The following is a 22,127-nucleotide window of genomic DNA, read 5'->3' as shown; positions in this document are numbered from 1 at the left end:
TGATTCTGCCTCCTATCTGGCACCCCTAAACGTCACCCATCTTACAATGCACAACTGCCATTTTAAATATTTATAACCTACTTTTCCACTAAAACAACACCAGAAGTGTCTCGCAATTGAACTAATGTACACTACTGTCGCAGAAAAAGTATTAAACACACAGTCAAGTGTGTCAGCAGTCAGGATTCAAACTACGGAATGTGTTTAAAACCAGATACCAACCCAGAAAACCAAAAGGAGTAATAGTGACAGTAAAATCAGTTTTAATAAGAATAGCAGTAAAACTGAGTGGGGGTGGAGGGAAACCTCAGCCAAATGCCCAGGTCAAACGAAATTTCACCTGAAGCCTGAAGATTACTAAGCTATAAGACAAGCATTCCACAACTGAGGTGCCACCATAGAAAGGCTGGTTGTTGTTCTGGTTGCTCTTCACCACACCTCTGAACTGGGGAGCAGACAGATAGGTTTCTATCAAAGACTGAAACAGAAGGGTGGTCTTGTTTGGAAGAAGGTAGTTGCTCATCCAGCCTCTGAGATCCTATGGCAGGCTAGTGTCTGAACCTCAGGAGACCTAGAAAACCCATCTGAAGTGAAGAAACATCCATAAAGCTTCCATCACAGGCACATAAATATGTTAGTTCAGTCAGTTGAGGTGCAGCGGCTGAGAAAATGGTATGCTTCCACATTAGATCACTAACAAATATGAGAATTATCATTTAATTTTTACACCATCATTGTGTGCATTATTGAACGTGGAACTTTGATACAACAGCATTTATGACAAAAATTATTTTTACTTTAGAACTTTGAAACAGATGTGGGGAACAGGGCTAAGTAGGCACTAGGAGTCAGGTGGAGCATTCCACAACAAAGAAGGTCTGGCATGCTTTGTTCTGTGGCGGAGGGATATACAGTCTACTGACATCTTTATGTGAAACAGAGTATAGAAAATTATGCAGGTCAGAGCCAATACTTAGAAATTAGGAAGTGATCCGTTCCCTTTCTTTCCTCCCTCCCACTCTCCCTTCCAAATCTGCATGCTGCTTCATGGGGGTTGGACACTGGTGTGTCAATCAGGCCTTTGCATTCCAACATGAAGAGCTTAAAGATTCTCTCTGTGTTCTTTGGCAACTTCCTGTCATCTAACTCAAGGGCTTCCAGAGCTAAAAATGGTCAGTCAGCTACACTGATGTATGACTCTTTATTTCTCCACTCCCAACTGTATCATCTCTAACTAGCTGGTGAGATATCTCATCCCTTCCACAATGACATGAACTCCAAAACCCCTCATTAAATACACCGCCCAGAGCCCCTAGAGGATGGGGCGGTATAAAAGTTTAATAAATAAATAAATAAATAAATAAATAATTTCCAAATCCAGAGCTGGCAACTTTGTCAATAAAGTGAATCAGTTAGACCTCAGTTTTCCAAAGTTTTCCCTACAGGGAAGCCTTGCCATATAAACTTTGTCTGCTAAGGAACCCCTATGTCCTACAACACTAGAAGAGTGTTGTATGGTGCCTTAACATGGAGTGTTGGCCGATCCTGTCAAGCTTCACCACCATTCTGCTTGCAAATGTGACCATTAATATGCTCCATGCTTTTGTACGGCAGCATAGCACAGTGGAAGATCAATATTATCAGGCAATTTAATTTTGGGGGAAGTTTGCATGCCACTATGGGGGGAGGGGGGTTTCAGCAGAGACCCCCAGAGAAGCTTCCAACAAATCTTGGGACTCCCTAAAACAGTTTGAAAAGCACTGGCTTAGGGGATATTTCTAACTGCGATTTCAACTATCTGTCATGCAGTATTTATATAGGAATCTGATTGCTGTTAATGCAGAAAATAAATCTCAGGGCACGCATTTGGAACACAAATGAGCATTCTTGCCAACATTAAGTTTAATTTTTATGTCACAAGAGCTGCTTTAAGCCTTCTGTGTGAAAATGCTCTAGAAACAGAGAGACAGATGGACAGATTAGACAGGTAGACAAACAGGTAGACAGATAGATAGATTCCACATTTTTTCAGCTATGTGAGAATATTGCTTGCTTTTATTCAGAATCAACAATAAAGTCTGTTGAGTGAGAAAATACAACTGGCTCCAGAAAACTGTTGTTTGCAAAGCTGGATCCTGGCTTTACGAAGGTGGGGAGCAGGGTGCCTGTCAAGATGGGGAGAGTTTTTTCTGTCTCCATAGACACAACCGCATCCTCATTTGCAGGACCGGATCCCAGCGTTGCAAAGGAGGGCAGCAGGGTGCCTGCGAAGATGGGGAGTGTTCTTCTTAGGCACCACCACCCCAGTTTGCAAAGCTGGATCCCAGCTTTGCAAAGTGGGAGGGAAGTCACCAGGGTGCTTGTGAAGAGTTCTCCCCATCTCCCCAGGCACAACCCCCCGCCATTTGCACCCTCCCCTGAAGTCTCAAGTGAAGAGTTGGCTCAGGCAAGGAATAGGACAACCCTATGAGGACCCCAGAGCTTTAAGAAGTGTTACCAGCTAGATGAGAATGTCTGGCAGTTGTAGTCCCATCAGCCCCTCTTTACATGAGAAATGGCACCTTCAAGGCTACATCTCCCAGAGTCTTTTACTTTTTGTGGCTTGTCGTCAGAAACAAGCTGCTCAATCATATAGTAAGATTTTCTTAAAACCACAAGCAAGAATAACCATTCCACTTTTAAAATGTTTTTTTAAAAACCTGCCATAGCTTTACCCTCTAATATTGGACTAATATTGGACAGTTGTCCGTTTAGCATGTTTTTTAGCATAGTTCATACATTTAGTTTAATTAAAAAGGAGTAGAAGTGCCAACTTCTTCCAAAAATGTACACAAACTGCTGAAATCCTAGTTGTATTTAGCTGTTGAAAGAGCACAGTAGTTTAACTGAATTACATGGTCTTGTGAATGCCCCTAGAGCAGTGATGGCGAACCTTTTTGAGACCGAGTGCCCAAATTGCAATCCAAAACCACTTATTTATTGCAAAGTGCCAACACAGCAATTTAACCTGAATACTGAGGTTTTAGTTTAGAAAAAACAGTTGGCTCCGAGGTGCACGTTACTCGGGAGTAAGCTTGGTGAAGCAACCATGCAACACCTTGAACAGGTCGTGCCCAGTGGCCCAGGCCAGTCTATATGTGTGTGTGTGTGTGTGGGGGGGGTGATTTTCCGGCCCCCCACATGACAAACTCTGTGCGCGCGTGCCCACAGAGAGGGCTCTGAGTGCCACCTCTGGCATGCGTGCCATAGGTTCGCCACCACTGCCCTAGAGAATAAGCACATTCAGGTTTATGAATGTTCATGTTTGAGGCTTGTCTTCCATTGCCCATAAGTTGTGCAAGGTACCGTTTGCACTGGCTTCTCTCAGTTTTTCGGTTTCCCAGCTGTAGTCACTCATTCACACACACACACATGCACACGCACACACACACACACATGCACACGCACACACACACACACACACACACACACACACACACACACACACCCCTTCCAAGGCCTGTCCTGAGCCAACAGGCAAGAAGCAGGAAAGATAAACATACAAATAAACAAACAGACCTTGGGCACAGAACTATCTGGGCAAAACATGCCATGCAAAAAGTGTGGGAAAGAGGGGTTCTGTACAAAGCAATTGGGACCTGCACAAGCCCCTGGAAAATAGAAATGCACAAGCTTTCACTATGGCTCCCAAGATTTAACCTGAGAATCTGAAAAACGATTTGCTTTACATCCGCCTTGGAGAGACACAGTGAGCCTGTCCCTCATATAGGATAATGTAAGGCTACTTTGGAGGACCGAGCTGAAAACTTTCTCAAGGAACATTTGTCATTAAGCATTTTCTACTGCTGTCCCTTCTCAGCACCTCAGATGTTGAAATCTTGAGGAAAATAAGTAACTGAGGAGTGGGTAAGATCTCTTCTAGCAGCAGGGCTGAAGGAAGAAAGAAGCCGGGGAACCAGAAGGCCATCATGGCAAATCCTGGCGGATCTAGATCGCCCTTGCAGCCATACCGCCGCCCGCCGGTAGGCCCAGAATCCAAAATGGCCGTGCTGTTCTTGCTCCATAAATTCAGTTACCTACTCCCTACCAAACATTTATTTAATGCTTCAAATTATAACCTGTTCTCTGACCTGAAGATTGTCTTCCCTATTCTATTTAATGTTCTGTAAACCCTCCTCAGGGTTCTAAAGCACCCCTAAGCAATATCTCTTTTGTATATGTTCAGTTAAAAGTATGCACTTCAAAATGGCTCTTTGCCTCATCCAGAAGCGATAAAATCAAGTCCAGGTGACCATTTCAATTCTGTGGGTGTTTAATTTATTCATGTTCCAATCCAGAACATATAAACTTATACAGGTAGTGGCAGGTGGGATCTCTCCTCTTTAGTAAGTGTGGGAATAGCATTTTGACTGGGATAATAAAGTTCAAGGCTTCAAGGGCCTGATGAGATAAAGCCACCACACAGAAGCTGACAGAAAGTGCCGTATGGAAGTTGACTGAAACAGCACGACTTTTGTCAGAATAATTAGGTGTTTCGCATGGACTACCAGAAACAGCCGGGTAGTAAAGCAAGAGTACTTGGGTTCAAAGAATTCCGAAAAGTGCGCCGCCCTATTCAAGGGGTTAAAGGTGCTTACTTTTAAAGAAGTGTGCTTTGGACTCTTTATTTCTGAATCCATTTTCCATATTTATCACATCTATTTGTGATGAGATCCTACTGTTATATTGATTCATACTGCTTACTTTTTGCGAGTGTTCTTGTTGATCTGCCCCCCCCCCCCCCCCGATGTTATAACCTGCTGCGATCCGTTGGATCTGTTCCCTGCCTACGTATGCCTGCCATTTTAGCCTGGGCCTGGAATGTTGACTCACCGGCCAAATCAAAACATCTGATTTTGCTCTCACGTAGTCGTTCGTCAAGTACTTTCTGCACATTATCTTATCTGTATATTCGGAGTTATTTTTAAAAAATTAAATATTGTTTGGTTCTCTGTCTTTTATTTTTTAAGATCTTTCCACTCCCCTTTGAAAGAATACTCACGGGGCTTTGTAACCAAACATCATTCAGAGCAGGAACTTCGGCCTACCGTTCAAATGGAGTCCATCTAGTCCCAGCGCCCTGCTACTCGCAGTGGCCCACGCAGGTGCCTTTGCGGGCTCACGTACGGGATGTGAAGGCAGGGCCTTCTGCTGCTGCTGTTTCCTCCCAAGCAGGCTTCCTAGTCTGCTGAAGCATTTTAAAATCGAGATCCGAGGATCAAAGGGTGTTGGCCATAGACCGACTTCTCTTTCGCAAATCTGTCCAAGCCCTTTTTAAAGCTATCCAGGTTAGTGGCCATCACCACCTCCTGTGGTATTCCAAACGCCAATCACATTGTTAGCATTAAAATGCTAACAATAAAACAGAAAAAAATCATAACACAGAAAAGTATTTCATGCAACAGAACACTTAGGCAGAAGGTCACGTGTATTTGCTCTAAACCAAAAATCACCACCAAAATACCATGCTGAATGATATAAAAGATATTGCCATCGCTATACGGTATTCTTTAACATTTTGTTTCATTTTCATATAATTGTTCTTGATGCTCTCTTCCCAATAAAAATTTAATGAAGATATGATAACACAGAGGTAGCCCAGAACCAAGTAATCAAACGTGAACAATAATATTGAGGTTGAACTTAATTTAGGAACAATGCCGACTACTAATTAAGTTAAATGGGTCTTAATGATGGGGGAATAACAATGGAGGTTACACATCCTTACAGGTTGCCAAACCAAACTTTAGTTATTGTTTCAAACAAAGATTATTATTTCTCTAGTTATTATTTCAAACAAAGATATTCTACAGTTATTATTTCAAAGTCCCGGTTCATAGGTTTAGAGAATGTATACATTGCCTTTCCAGAGATCACAAAGTAAAAGCAAATCTTATCTAGGTCTTCCAAGCCAAGCAATCCAATTCATAGCAAAGCATTCCAACATATTATTTCTACAAGCACCCCCAAAGTCTGAAGTGGTACAGTCCCAAGGGAATTATTCCATGATCATACATGAACAATAGGGGAGCATGACAGACAAAAGGTGACACCAGACTGGGGTGGAAAATCCAGATGAAGTCCTTACCCTGTACCATCATAGCAAAAAATATACAGTCTGCTTCCCTTAATAATTTACCCCAAAATACAGTGCCAGAATTGCACCCCACACTCTGATTTGCACATGCAACATGGACATCAATTGATATGTTTTCAGAAAAATTTATTATAACCAGGAAGATGTTGAACTATTTTAGCTTTCTGCAGAGAAAGGTATCCTTTCAGCAGATACTTCTACTGAAATCTTTTAAAAAAGAAATGGATCTGCCTTTGACCTACAGTTGATCTGAATGTCATACCAAGTATTTCCTAACTGCATTTTAGCCTCCTGCATGATCCTTATGGAAGTCCTTTTCCATTGTTTTAGGATGGAAAGATAGGATTGGAAGTTGGAGCAAATGCCTGCTGACTGTTGAAGGAAGGCCAAACAAAATGTTCAGGAGACGAGAAGCATTTTGTTTTATGTAACAAACCGAAGCACAAACTTCTATATATTAAAATGTGTTGAGTTTGTATTATTCGTACAACACAGGAATATCCTTTGCAAGTTGTTATTAAAAAAAACAAACCTTCAGAAGTCTCTAACATTACACTCTGAGCTACTCTGCAGCCCTTCCTTCCAGTTCTGTAGTACCATACTTCAGAAGCTCACTTAGCATAGTGGCTAAAGGTATGAGCAGAAGTCCCCAGTACAAATGTGATATCTGGCACAAATTCAGTGAGTAGCCTTTGGCGTGCCCCTGTCTCTCCCCCAAGCCCCCTCACCTCATCTGCAATATGAAAATTATAACACTGGTCTACCATATGGGACAATCAAAAAGACCTACACAGGTTCTTTTTATTATTGGCAGACCTGGAAAGTACAGACAACATTCTGAACTGGACTATCTTGTTGAAAGAGGAGATGGAAACAGAACATGCTGCCAGGGTGGAAGGGAAAAAAAAGATGTCACAAGACCATCTACTACTGCCTCAGATATGTGGTCTGAAAAGTAAAGGGCTAGAAGATTAAAATCTTGAGCATATAGTTCAGATTTTTTTTTTAAAAAAACCATCTTCGGTATGTGGACACACACACAAATGCATAAAGATACTTCTCATAAAATTTGAAGACACCTGACTTGCTTATCTAATCAATTACATCTTTTGAGATCAAATTCTTTCTGAGTTTAACCTGCGGCAGACGGCCCGACATCTCACCCAGGAAGTTGGCTCTAAGGAGCTAGGGCACCTAGGAGTCAACTCAGGGGTTGGGCAGTAGGGTTCCCTAGGTGGAGCGATCCCATCATTTTCTCTATCCCATGGGATCATCAATGCATTCCTGATTCTGGGAAGCTGCCCAGGGCCTGTGAAAATTTCAGCCTCACCCCAAAGGACGCTTGCCTGCGTGGCATAGCAGCCGACTGAGGGCGGCTGTTCCCAAGATAACGCCCAAAGTGTCCCGTCCCCATCTAGTACCCAGGGAGTGTTGGTTGGGTGTGCCAACCCCCCAAGATGGGATCTCAGGGTGTGAGTTTCTGACGAAAGCCCCTCCCCCTTCCAACACATGCTAGAAATATAGGCAAGGGCATCTCTTTAAACGCCGCATGGCTAAGAGCGCTGTAGCGGAGAAAGTAATGAGGGGCAAGCAGCAAAGCAATTTTATATAGAGATGTTGGCTCCAGTGATAATCCTGTTTTGTAAGGAGGAAGAGAGGTTGGAAAGAGGTTGGAACAAAATCCATTCCCAGATAGGTAAATGAATACACTGATACAGTACCATCATCATATACTGTGATTTACAGAGTAAGAAAGACAAATCACTGCTCTGAGACCTTATAATCTAAATTTTGATAGGGTATGGAGGGCAGCAATGAAAAAAGAAAAGGTTAAGAAAACAAACGTCATGCGCCCCAACATTCAGAAGTCTGAAAACTTTGCCTGGCCTATACCTTTGAACCTGGTACTACTTCCCCAATTGCTCTCCAAACTGAGACTGGCATCGATCAATGTAAAACATTTTTTCCAGCCCCAGATAGGGAGATAAACAGCCAGAAGTCATATATTTAAAATATTAGGAACACTATTATTACACAGAATGTCAGTAATCAAGCCCGTTTCACCAGTGGCAAGATATACCCTGTTTCCCTTAATATAAGACATCCCCGAAAAATAAGACATAGTAGAGGTTTTGCTGAAGTGCGAAATATAAGGCATCCCCCGAAAGTAAGACATAGCAAAGTTTTTGTTTGGAAGCATGCCCGACGAACAGAACACAGAAAAATAAGCCATCCCCTGAAAATAAGACATAGCGCATCTTTGGGAGCAAAAATTAATATAAGACACTGTCTTATATTCGGGGAAACACTGTATATTTACTGCGATGGATTGCAATAACCAGGCCTGGCAGAAACAGAATGCTGAAACTACTGCAGACGACGGCAGAGGTCCAGAAGCTAGGGAAAAGATTAGCCAGTTACAGAAAAGCCAGTGTTTGTTGGTAGGAGAAGACAGATCACAACATTCTTAAGGGGATGCACAGAAAACCCATTTGTACATCTCGCCAGTGTGGACCCATTTCTCCAATGCAGCTTGCCAAAAGGCAAGGACTCGTTCTGAAGTTTCGCCGGTAACTTGGCCTGCTGTGAAAGATCAGAGGGCACCATCGTTTTCCAGGCCCAGTGGCCAGCCTATTCCTGTTTTCTCCAACAGAAACAATCCCAAGAGCCTTTCATCAACCTTCTGCAAAGCTAGGTTGAACTAATCTCTTGACAGTATCTGACCCTCTTCATTTATTTACCTGACAGTGTGGACATTCCACTTTGCCAGGATGGGTCACTACACCACCAGGGCTTCTTCAGACTTCTGTCTGGAGGACCGCAAAATCCAAACCCCTCACAGTAAGCCATGTTCTACAATGAAGTTGGCATCATCTAGCAACAAGGGCTTTAGAAGTTACGAAACATGTGGGTCTCAGATGATCGCAGGGGGAACTGGCGAAAGAACTTTTCAAGAGACAGACTGGCAGTGGAAACACGGCCCTTCCAAAAGATGCAAGATGTAGCTATACAAGAAGGGCTGCCAAATGTACAAAAGTCACGTTGTTTTGAACCAAAACATTTTAAATACCACTTTGATTCAAATTGGCTAGGACCACGGTCAGGGGAGGCAGAGAAAGGTGCTTTGGGGATCTAGCTTGTGGACTGCCAACTGGCTGTACATGTACCCTTTGAAGCAAGGATCTGCCTTTTCAGCTTGCTCTGTCTCTGGGAGCCCAAAACAGCCGCAGCTAAGTTGTCTTCTCTCCTCCTCGGCCAGATGTTCGCCCACAGCCTTCACCAAACAATTTGCAAGCAGCAAAACTCACTCTGATCTCAGATTTTTCTCCTTGTGTGTCCAAAGCTTGGAGCCAGCAACTTCTGTTACAAAACCCTGAGCGGACGGGGAGTGGATTTTTCCAGCCGGCAAGATTTTTGGGCGCTTGAAATCCTTTCCTCCCCCATTCGCTTTGACATCCCCCCCCCCCAATCCATCACCCACGGCAAAATGTTCTTGGTTTAATCCGAGCCGTGGAGTCAAGAAGTATCCCCAGCAACCCAATTCCCCCTTTAGCAGTTTAACAAGTCCACACAGGTCACTCCAGCTGCTTATTTTAGCAGACAAGGGAAATGGATTCTTAATTATTTTTCCAAGCTTGTCATGGAGGGCTTTGTTTCCCTTCTTTTCTCTGTTGTGTCACTGAAGGTTGGCGATGAGTCACGCCTGGGGATTCCTGGGGGGGCCGAGGGGGAAGGGCTGGATTCCTTCACACTGCTAATCAGAACAGAATAATGTTCTGGCTCCTTAAATTGGGGTGTGTGTGTGTGTGTGTGTGTCAACTACTCTGATTCCCTACAGTTAAGGTATTTTCAGATGGGACATTAAGGGCACATCTACACTACAGTGTATGTGCCGGATTCAAATCGGTTTAGCTATTGCAGTGTCATCCCAAAGTGTGCTGGGAACTGTGAGGCCTCTATGGTTCGGGCAATGTATGGTTCGGGCAATGTTGATTTCCTAGTTCTCTCCCCAAATGACAATACCTTGCGTTCCTATGTGCAAGTTAAACAAGGTTGAATCGGGTTGAACCCCCCCCTGCCTGGATATGCCATGAGTGACCCTGAGCCTAGGTTTGCGTGAACTTTGTCCAGGCAGGATAGAAAAGAGGAAGAAATGAACATGTGTCTGCAAAACTCATTTGATGCCAGAGGTGTCAAAACTGATTTTGTTGTGTGTGGACAAAGATTCAAGGTTTGACCGAGAATCGCTGGAACCCTTGCGTCTAGCCATGAAAGTCTATGTGTGCCTAAGAACACTGTTCAGGTTTGGCCATTGTGGCTTGGGTACACCAACTATGCCAACCCTTGATTACCCACAATTGATGGGAAAATCTGCCCTGATTCATTCGCCCCTGCCCAAACCCTGCAAATCCTGGCCTGCATGCTGGAGATAAAGTTTTGCTTCTTCTCCACACACACTGCTGCCCCCAGACTCTCCCAGATGCCTGGCCCTGGAGTATCCAGCACCCACTGAGGTGTGAAAAGCAAAGACAAGGTAAAACCCAGGGAAAGGGTACTGCTAAGGCACATATTGTCTCCCTACCAATCTGTCATTACAGCAAAGCAATTGGCTCTGAGTTTATTGCCGCTCCCGCCCTAGCATTAATTGGATCTGAACTGGTTCCAGGAGTTTGGGTGAAGAAGAGACTGGAGAATCTTCTTGGACTTGTTTGGCCGAAAAATAAAAAAATAAAAAAGACTGAGAAAGGATGAGGAAAAACCTGACAATTTTGTCCTGTTTTGTTTTGTGCCTCTGGTGCGGAATGAAAAGAATCCACAACCCCCCTCGCAAACACAATGTTGAGTAATCTGCGCAAGGCATCTAAACAAATTGGGCTTTATCGAAAATGGGAGTTTTAGAAGTTTCTGTTTACAGATGCTCCCTCTAGAAGTACTTTTCAGGAAAGTTAACCGCTAGGACCATGGTTATCCAGGCAGAAAAATAAAATCCCCCTTTTTCATTTTGTCAGGGCTGAGTCATAAACCCTCAAACCTTTTGAAAGGCGAACCTGTGGTTGGTCTCAACCCGCCTGACAATCAGACTGAAGTGCAAAGAAACATCTATTCTAAAAACAACAACATCAATTTCAAACAAGATGAGGAAGGCATACCTTTCAGAGGCGGGCAGGGAAAGGTCGGATAGTCATTAGAGATCTGTGGGTCTTCGGCTGTCTTTTGCAGGGTCGCCACCCCCGAGATCTAGATCTGGTCCCGAAATCCCCCCTTCTCCTGCTCCGCAGACTCTCTTCCCAAAACAGCAACATCCAGGGGGGGAGTGAAGAAAAACTTGGGAAAACAACAACAGGGGAGTCAGCCGAAAGGGTGCAAACTTTTCACCAGATCCCCCAAACTTTCCACATCTTCGGTTTTCTTGAGCTCTCAAAAGAGATTCCAAATAATGTTTTTTTCCCCCCTCTTCTATTTGCAAAAATTGCCAAAAGAAAAACGCGATGAGGGGTGCCGCTTTCGCCCCACACGCGCCGCCCCGCGTTATAAATATTCCATTCTCCAGACTGCAGCCCGGGACCACCTTGAAGCAGGAAGTTTTGATTTTCTTTCAAAACTTTTCCCGATGCTTTCTTGAGCTTTTGCACATGGAGCCAATCAGCCGCTCCGTCTGTGCCGCTGCTGTCTTTTGAAGGAGGGCTTGCTTGGGACTTTGCAGGAGGGGATGGGATGGAAAGAGTCTCTCTCTCCCCTTTTTGCTACTTGCAAGCTGTTCAGAAAAGGGATTTTTTTGGGGAAAGTTTTTAAGACTTTTTTTTTTTAAGGTGGGATTTTTTTTTAGCAGCCGGAGGAAGGTAAGCTGAGCCTTGTGTGAGGTTGGAGATGAAGGAGCCCCTCTCTGGCGGAGTTCTCACAGCATGCTGCCCGGGGTTCCGGAGAGAGGTGGAAAACCTGGCGTGGAGTCCCGCGCATATGTATGCCTGCACACTCGCACGCAGATGTGCGCACGCAGGGTGCAAGGAGGCCTGCCTGGTTGACAAGGCCCATCCCAATTTTTTTCCTCACTCTCTGCCTTGTTACTGGGGAAGTAACAGGTAGGAACGTGCAGATCTCATGTTTTTCACGGAGATCCAGGGAATCCCACAGGACTTGCTCCCAAGGGTCACTTGACACAACCAGCATGATCCTATGCGTGTTCCTTTGGAGACATATTCAACAGGATTTCAACATGGCAGGCTTTTCAAATGAACAGTCCGGCCCCTTCCGCACATGCAGAATAATGCACTTTCAATCCACTTTCACAATTGTTTGCAACTGGATCTTATTTATTTATTTATTTATTTATTTATTTATTTATTTATTTATTTATTTATTTATACTTTGGGCTTCTAGACCGCCCCGTCCCCGAGGGGCTCTGGGCGGTGTACAGCAGATAATAGATACACTTTTAAAACATCATAAATAGGCTAAAACTTATAAAAGCAGCGAAAACTGGCTAAACATTAACATTTATATATAAATAAATATAGGCATGGGTGGCGCCCGGTGCCTAATATTAAATTCTTCCCCCCCAGAGAGGAACGGCAGGTCTGGATGGATGTTATAGGCCCAGATGTAGGGGTCAGCGAAGGGGGGGGCACCATCAGCGGCTGGACTCTCCAAAGGCCCGGCAGAACAGCTCCGTCTTGCAGGCCCTGCGGAACTCACCAAGGTCCCCTCAGGGCCCGAACAGCTGGTGGAAGAGCGTTCCACCAGGCCGGGGCCAGAGCTGTAAAGCCCCTGGCCCGCGATGTGTGGAGGCCAGCCGCATCATCGAGGGGCCAGGGACCACCAGTAGATTGGCCTCTACCGAATGAAGAGGCCGTGTGGGAATGTATGGGGTGATGCGGTCTCGAAGATACGCTATTCCGCACAGTACAATCCAGCTGCAAAGAGCATTGAAAGTGCATTATTTTGCATGTGAGGAAGGGGCCTCAGAGCCAGTGAGGTATGGAGGCTGAGTGCCAGAGGCGGAGCGAGGGGAACTGCGCCCGGGGTGTGCAGTCGTCCTTTGCCCCCGGAACACCCCTGCCCAGCCCCAGAACGCCCCTGCCATGTTATAGCCACGCCCCCACAAGGCGTGCACCTGGGGCATCACACCCCACCTGGCCCCCTGGTCGTGACGCCACTGCTGAGTGCTAGAATAAGATCTGGAAGACTCACGTTGAGATTTGGCACCACTGTGCCATGGAAGCGTGCTGTGCCAGTCACACAGTCTCAGAGGCCCCTTCCGCACATGCAGAATAATGCACTTTCAATCCACTTTCAATGCACTTTGCAGCTGGATTTTACTGTGCGGAATAGCAAAATCCACTTGCAAACAATTGTGAAAGTGGATTGAAAATGCATTATTCTGCATGTGTGGAAGGGGACTCAGCCTAACCTACTTTACAGGGATTTGAGGATAAAATGGGAGCTTCTCTTGGGTTCCCACCGCAGAAAAAAGTAGGGTATACATAGCTGAATACAGGGACTGGGTAAAAATCGGACCTAAATTATTTTAAATGGATCCTAATGAATGGCCTCCCTTGCATGCCACCCCTCACTCCCTCCCCTCCCTTGCATGCCACCCCTCCCTCCCTCCCCCTCCCTCCGCTAGGGTGGGTGGGCCATGCCCAGATGCTGGGTCCCCTCCCCTTCCCTCCCTTGCATGCCACCCCTCACTCCCTTTCCTGCCTTGCATGCCACCCCTCACTCCCTCCCCTTCCCTCCGCTAGGGTGGGTGGGCCATGCCCAGATGCCGGGTCCCCTCCCCTCTTCCCTTGCATGCCACCCCTCACTCCCTCCCCTCCCTTGCATGCCACCCCTCCCTCCTTACCATGTAGAATCCCCAGCCTTTCCAGTTACAGAACCATCGTGGTGCAGTGCTTAAGAGCAGGTGCACTCTAATCTGGAGAACCAGGGTAAAAATCGGACCTAAATTATTTTAAATGGATCCTAATGATCGGCCTCCTGCATGCCACCCTCACTTCCTCCTCTCCCTGCATGCCACCCTCCTCCCTCCTCCGCTAGGTGGTGGCCATGCCCAGATGCTGTCCCTCCTTCCTCCTTGCATGCCACACCCCTCACTCCCTTTCCTGCCTTGCATGCCACCCCTCACTCCCTCCCCTTCCCTCCTCGCTTAGTGGGTGGCCATGCCCAGATGCCGGTCCCCTCCCCTTCCCTCCCTTGCATGCCACCTCACTCCCTCCCTTGCATGCCACACCCTCCCTCCCTACCACATGTAGAACTTCTAGCCTTTCCAGTTACAGAACCATCGTGGTGCAGTGCTTAAGAGCAGGTGCACTCTAATCTGGAGAACCAGGGTAAAAATCGGACCTAAATTATTTTAAATGGATCCTAATGAATGTGTGTGATTTTTACATCGAAGCAAAATAAAACCGTCGTATTTTAGACCAGGGCTTATTTCCAACAGAGCTCCAAAGCATAGCTCCTCATGGATCCTCACCAGTTTTTTTCACTGGATCACCCCAAATTTATTGTATCAAATTACATAGCATGTCCATAGCCACGGATTATACCAGAAAAACGATTAATTGGCTTCATGAATCCACCAAGGTGCAATTTGATTTCTAGGCATGGGTTCTCATGATTTTTGCATCAGGTTGCCCCAAACTCACCAGCAAATCAGTCAACTTATCTGAGGCCACAGCACGCCACAAAAATCGCAGATCCACTGTTTCATGGTGCCGTTACAGCACAGGAACATGAATACTCATGAATTTAAAGGGACGTCACCCAAACCATCCCATTACATCACTTATTACATCCATGTCCACAGACTGCGCCACAAAAATCATGGATCCATTGCTAAGTGGTACCAAAGCATGGATTCTCCTGATTTTTATGTGGGGCCACCAACAAATCACTTATCACTTCCATGGTAAAAGATCACATCACAAAAAGCATAGATCCACCTCTGTGTGACACCTCCACAGCTCAAAAACACTGCATCCTTGTGGATTCTCAGGAACCTTACATGGACTCATCCAAAACGCTTTAGGAAATCACACGTCAGATCCGTGCCCATAGAATGAACCACAAAACCCACAGATTTCTAGTCTTTGTGGCACTGCTTTGGAGCAAACTCTGCATTAAATCCTTATGAAAGGTAAATGGACCCCACCAAGGTACATCATAAAATCACACCTCTCATCAATGTCCATGGAGTGACCCACAAAATCAACAAATCTAGCATTTACCGGTTCCACGGTAGTGTGAAAACTGTATTGAAATTCATGGATCCTCATTTTTCCATTAAAATTTATTCTGATATCATATACTACATTAGTGTCTATGGAAGGGACAAGAAAACACTGATATAAGATTATTTATGGGGTTGCCGTGGCAGAAAAACTGCATTTGAAAACGTGTTGTCATTGAGTCTTATGATTTTTACAGAGAATCCACAAAAATCCACAGTAAATTCACACATCATGTCAATGTCCTTGGACTGAACTACAAAACATATGGATTCTCTGTTCCGTGTGGTTACAATAGTTATTTTATTTTATTAGATTTATATTCCGCCCACTCTCAGCCAAGTGCAGTAACACAGATCCATGGTGATGGTCCTCTTGGACTCACATGATTTCTTAGTGGAACATTCCATTATAGATCATAAATTCACAGATGACATCAACATTAATGGAGTGCAGCACCAAGAAGATGAAGAAAAAGGGCCATCATAGTGCCAGCCCAGCACGTGAATGACAACCAGTTTTACATACTGTTTGTGAAAAATCACTGTCAAATCATAGATCATATCAATTTCCACAGATGTTACCCAAAATCTTTTTTATTCAGAACTTTGTGGTATGACTATAACACAGAAACTTATAGAAAAACTGTTGGTCCTTACCATTTCTAATGCGAGCAGGATATTCCAAACTGCAGGGTGAAATGAGGTCCTGTTTACCACTTATAAAGATAAGCGAGGATCCAATAATTTAATGCAGTGTTTGCACCTTGACAGTGCCACAAAGACTAGGATCTGTGTCTTTTTTTGTGATTCATTCTGTGGGCATGGGCATGATATGTGGTTTCCTAAAGAGTTTTGAGTGAGCCCACATAAAATTCCTAAGGATTCATATTATGGGTAGCCCAGACTAGTCTAATCTGGTCAGACCTCAGAAACGTAGCAGGGGTGGCCCTGATAAATATTTGGAAGGGAAGTCCAAAGGAATACCAGGGTCATGACACAGAGGCAAGCAATGGCAAACTGCATCCCAGGATCTCTTGCTCTGAAAACCCCACCAGAGGTTGTCACAAGTGTGAATTTATCGCCCAAAAAAAGTTTTGGTCAAGGCCACATAAGATTCCTGAGGCTCTATGAGGATCTGGTGCCTTGGATCTGTGTTTGAGCCATAGCAATGCCATGAAATTGTAGACCCACACTTTTTGTGAGAATTCATGCCTTAAATTCACGCTTTTGTTCTGTGGCGATGACACAAAGCAATCAATGCATGATTTATGTGGTACAATGGAAATGACGTATGAAATAAATCTCACAAAAATGGGAGATTGGCAAGACCGTAGAATACTTTTAAAGTATGAGTATCTCTACTGTGAACTTCATTCTTTATCACTGTCCCTCAGGGTGCTTGCCATTGGCCTGAATGGGTTCCCAATCAGCTGGCTTTCTTAGATTTGTATTGAATGGTTGCCACTATAATGTCCACAGTCCTAATACTGAGGTTCAAAGCTACATTATCTTTGGTGGGAAAAGATCATTTAAGAGGCATGATATTGAAGAATAATCCTTTTCCCCCCAGTATGAGCATTTCTAGCCCAAAAAGAGAGCCAATGTCATGCAGAGTAGACTAGGACTTAAAACATCCAGGTTTGAATCCCCACTCTGCTGTGGAAGCTTGCTGGCTGATCTTGGCTTGGTCACATATTCTCAAGCCTAACTACCTACTTCCTTCCTGTCAGGTCCCTCCCCTCCCCAAATCCTGTCGTTTCCAAGAATTTTCCAATCCAGCGTTGGCAACCCTAAATCCCAGCTCTGTGCTTTCTGACTGGAAATGCCCAAAATTCAACACGTGCTCTTCCTCTGAGATATATTCCATTTAATAACATACAACACTTTACAATGGAATCAATTTACATGTTCAGCTACAAGGCCTTAGCAGTGACGTAGCTGAGGTTGTTGGACTTCAGGAAAGTTCTTACTTCCACAAAGTGCTGAGTTCCGCCATTTATGTACAAACAGGCAAATACGTTATTTCAAAATTGTGTCCCACATTTGAGTGCATAGCACCGTATGGTCAAATGGTGCTAGCCATTTTGTAAGCAACAACAAAAAAAAAGTATGTAAGGCCACAGTTACAAAGGGCGTACAGACTGCCATGGTGGTCAAGAAGGCCCAGCAAAGACTGTACTATCTGAGACTTTTAAGGAAGCAACAACTGGATGGAAAACTCCTGGTGTCCTTTTACCGCTGTGCTATAGAGAGTGTCTTAACCTACTGCATCTGTGTTTGGTTCTCCAGTTGCACAGTGGCAGATAGGAAGGCGCTCCAAAGGGTGATCACTACTACACAGAGGATTATCGGCTGCCCTCTCCCCTCCTTGGAAGAACTCTATAATTCCCGAAGCCTAAAAAAAGCCCAAAATATTCTGAGGGACCCGTCTCATCCAGCACGCTCTCTTTTTGAACTGTTACCATCCGGCAGACGATACAGGTCTATCAAAACTAGGACAAAGAGGCTTAGAGACAGCTTCTACTCTAGAGCTGTGGCTATGCTAAACTCCGCGGCTTCGTGTTGATGTGTTTGGGGCTGTGGAGGGATGGGTGGAGGAAGGGGAAAGTGAGGATGATGTATGAGTCTGAAATTGTGTGCATCGAGGAATGCTGCTGTAAATTTCGTTGTGCGTGCACAATGACAATAAAATGCTTATGCTTCTTCATGCAGTTCACTGATGTTACTAAACACTTCCACCAGGGCATACGCAACAACCTTCCATTTTGGATTGGACTAGGCTGGGTAGCCTGAGCTGAGCCTAGTCTCTTACAATGGCTAGTAGGCCTGTATTGCTAGGAGCTGCTTGAATCAGCTTAACAGGTCTAGCTGCTACAGCTCTCTGAGACAGGTAGGCCAAAGTGCCTCCAATGACAGGGAAGACTCACTGCAAGGCTTGGTTACAGATACAACACCAGGCTGCGGATGCTTCTCCTCTCAGAGAGGAGTTTACATTAATAAACTTTCAACAGCAGCAGATTATGGCAAAGCTTGAGGAAGCCATTCTACTGAAGGTTGTCCCCCAGGAGCCACCATACAGTGCCACCAAAGGTTGCCAACCTCTAGGCGAGGACTGGATTTCTCCTGGGATTACAACCAACCTCCAGACTACAGAGATCAGTTTCCTTGGAGAAAATGGAACCTCTGGAGGACAGACGTAACATAACAACTAACCATAACAGCTCCAAGCCCTCTCCATATCCCTTTCCAAAGATTTTCAGGAATTTTTCAAGCTGAAGTTGGCAACCCTACACCACTGAAGCTTAACTATCATCATCATCATCAACCTTTTATTGGCATGAGTTTAAAATACAACAGAGAGGTTGAGGAGAATCAAGTTAAAATAAGTAAATAAAATAAGTAAAAGACATTTCCAGCAGTTAAAACAATAAATAAATAAATAAATAAATAAATAAATAAACTAAAATCTGTGGCGAATCTGCTGTGCCAGCGCCAGGAATTTGGCAACGTCTAGGGATCTCTGAGGAGACTGATCACAAAGCAGATAGAAAGATTGTTGACCTTGTCTGGATGAGTAGAGGCATAGTTCTCCAGTGTATGGGTCTATATATTGTCTTCTAGATGGAAGCATATAGTTCGCAATCTAGGAGTGCGATGTGCTCGATTGTTTCTGATGGCTTTGCAGTGGTGTAGCAGGGACACGTTCTTTGTTGAGTATGGAAGTCTTGGAGAGAAATCTGCCGCTTCAGGGACTGCTGAGGGTAGGACGTTTCAGTCGAGACTAGCTAGCATTAAGGTACGTCGGAGAGTGCAGGCAAGCAAGATATATTGTAGAAATACTCTATGGTAGCCCTTTACTGAAGGGGGGAAGGTAGAAGCCCTCTGGTAAAATGCCCTTCATGTGCTGAGTAGAAAGCAGTTGGTTTTCGGCGTCAAGTAGCCTTAGCGACAGAAGTTTGACTATTCGCAAGTCGTCCCATGTTTATAGAAGAAATCTAAAGCGGCTTCCTTGAATTACATTCTTTTTCTTGATCAGAAGACTCCAAGTGGAGAGATAGGAATCCGAAAGCATTCGCTTTGTTAGGCTGTCCTGCTCTGATCGAAAATGGAGGCGCAGCCAGTATCGAAGCGAGGAGAGCCATATACGTGTTTCTGAAGCTTAACTATTGAGCAATGACATATATTTCCACTGTTTCCTTCATTTCAAGGTGATTTTTTTTCTGCTTAGCTTGGGACTCTTGTTCTTTAGTGTGATGAGGTAGTGCTGCCAACACTGGGTTGGGACGTTCTTGGAGATATTGGGATGGATCCTAGAAGGGTAGAATCTAGGGGAAGGGTACTGCATCCCTCAGCAGGGGCGCCATACCATAGAGTCCACCCTCCAAAGCAACTCTTTTCTCGAGGGGAAGTGACCTTTGTATTTTGGAGATAAGTTGCAATTCCAGGAGGTCTCCTGGCCCCACCTGGAGGTTGGTAACCATCATGGGGGACCAGATGCAAACGAGATGTGTAGAATCTTTGGAACGTATTGCACATGAAGGAAAATGCGCTTGCAGAAATCTTGAGAACGGTTTCTAGGAATTAAATCTCACTGATCTTAGGAAGTATTCATTTCTAAGTCGAATGCCTAGAAGGGCCTTGTCCTCCTTCGTATCTGGTCCAACTGTGTAGAATCTACTTCCTCCTTAGACTAGAAAGACCTTTCTTTCTAGTCCTATATTTGGGCTTGTTGGTCTGGTAAAAAAAAAATCAAACGGCTTTAGCTCTAATGCCTGACCAGGTTCTATTTGTGCTATTGGAGGGCGCCACCCAGCCGTGAGATCAGAGCTCAGTGTCTGTTGTCACATCTGCCAGTGCCTGTGGGTGGCTTTGAATGCCGGCAGAGTCCCTCCCACACAGCACTTGAGTGGCATGACCGGCCTTTTAACAGCTGAGCGGGTGGAGCTCCAATTGAGCTGGTTCAGATTTGCCTAGAAGCAGCCTGTTTGCAGAAGCAGCCTGGCCAGATGTTGGCGTTCTCTCTAGTTATTACAATTCTCTCGCAGGTGACCAGTGGTAAATAGAAACATTCCAGACATCTGAAATCTAGTTTGCACATGGGACATTCACCACTGTCCACGAATGGAGCAGCAGGATGGAGGGTGGTAATAATTGCTCAAAATTAGCAATGGTAACTCGAAGTCCAGGAGTAAGGAAAACACAAACGCACACACACAAATAAAACAGGTAAAATAAAGAGCTAAATTTGTCCCATAACACCTTATAGAAAACGATTTTCTAGGTATAAGCTTTCCAGAGTCAAATCTCCCTTTGTTAGATACCTCTTTTGTGGCAAGGCAACACAGCTACCCTTGTGTGTAACAGACTTCCCTCTGTGATACACCTCTGAAGATGCCAGCCACAGATGCAGGCGAAATGTTAGGAACAAGATCTACCAGACCACAGCCACACAGCCCGGAAAACCCACAACAACCAGTTGAATCCGGCTGTGAAAGCCTTCAACAACTTTATTTTTGTTTATGTATACCCTGCTTTTGTCCCCCAGTGGGCTCAAGGCAGTTTACAACACCATTTTCTCCACCTCCATTTTTCCACCTTCAACAACAAGCTTGCAAAGTAGGTTAGGCTGAGAGAGAAGTCACTCAGTGGGCAGTGTGGGCATTTGAGCCTCAGTTGTAGTTTGGAATTCTAATCACTGTATCCTACTACAGTGTGCAGACATTTACGGTCATTGACAGTTGATGTTTCTCTCCATTTTACCCCATCGGCTTCTGTTAATCATAGCCTGAGACACGTGGTTGGTTGCATTTCCACTAGTGGAACACACTTCCACTGATCACCCCACAGTTCTGCTCCTGAGAAATAAGGGATCCTTAAGAAAGTCATAAGGAGCAAATTTGCGGTTTGTAACAAGAAAGGGAATTGGCAGAAATTATATCATGTTTTCATGGTAAAAGGTCTGGAATCCAAGCCCTACGAGGAGAGACATAGGGAGCTGGGTATGTTAAGTTGGGTGAAGAGAAGGTTAAGAGGTGACATGATAGCCATGTTTAGTTATTTGAAGGGATGTCATGTCGAAGAGGGAGCAAGCTTGTTTTCTGCTGCTCCAGAGACTAGGACCAGGAGTAATGGGTTCAAGGTGAAGGAAAAGAGATTCCACCTAAACATCAGGAAAAACTGTCTGACTTGTCAGGGCTGTTCAAGAGTGGAATGCACTACCTCGGAGTGTGGTGGAGTCTCCTTCTTTGGAGGTTTTTAAAGAGAGGCTGGATGGCCACCTGTCAGGAGTGCTTTGATTGTATGTTCCTGCATTGCAGGGGGTTGGACTTGATGGCCCTTGGAGTCTCTTCCAACTCTATGATTCTATGATTCCATCAGTGGAAAATTTAGCCTGGGTCCCATCCAGAGGTGGGATCCAGCAGGTTCTCACAGGTTCCCGAGAGTAGGTTACTAATTATTTGTGCGTGCCGAGAGGGGGTTACTAATTGGTGATTTTGCCACGTGATTTTTGCCTTAGTTACGCCCCTCCTCTCAGCAGTAGCGTGCAGAACTTGAAGCAGTCTAGCAGAAGGTGCAATCAAGCGCATGCGTGGCAGCCTTCCGCGCTTCGCGCTCATTCGCTTCCCGCCTAAGCGACCCTTCAGCAGTACGCGCCCTTGCCACAGCGCCCCGCCCAGGAATGCCCCCCGGCCTCTGGAATGCCTAGCCAATAACCCTCGCCGGTAAGTCTTCAGCCCCATTGGCGCTATGCCACAGTTTGAA

The 22,127-nt window shown here is 45.0% G+C and overlaps 1 protein-coding gene and 1 pseudogene across 2 annotated transcripts in view; both read right to left on the bottom strand.

Moving 5' to 3' along the window:
- The window catches only part of GLI1 (GLI family zinc finger 1), a 173,988-nt gene extending 161,947 nt beyond the window's left edge, over positions 1-12,041 (bottom strand). For both annotated transcript variants that reach the window (XM_048491556.1, XM_048491558.1), the window contains exon 1: positions 11,287-12,041. The gene's annotated coding sequence lies outside the window, so the exon portion shown is untranslated. The remainder of the gene's footprint in view (positions 1-11,286) is intronic.
- The window catches only part of LOC125428027, a 189,787-nt pseudogene that overhangs the window by 32,231 nt on the left and 135,429 nt on the right, over positions 1-22,127 (bottom strand).

The sequence above is a fragment of the Sphaerodactylus townsendi genome, linkage group LG03 (assembly GCF_021028975.2).
Source record: "Sphaerodactylus townsendi isolate TG3544 linkage group LG03, MPM_Stown_v2.3, whole genome shotgun sequence".
In the NCBI taxonomy this organism is placed as follows: domain Eukaryota; kingdom Metazoa; phylum Chordata; class Lepidosauria; order Squamata; family Sphaerodactylidae; genus Sphaerodactylus; species Sphaerodactylus townsendi.
The sequence above is the reverse complement of the archived record's forward strand: the minus strand, read 5'-3'. Positions and strand labels throughout refer to the sequence as shown.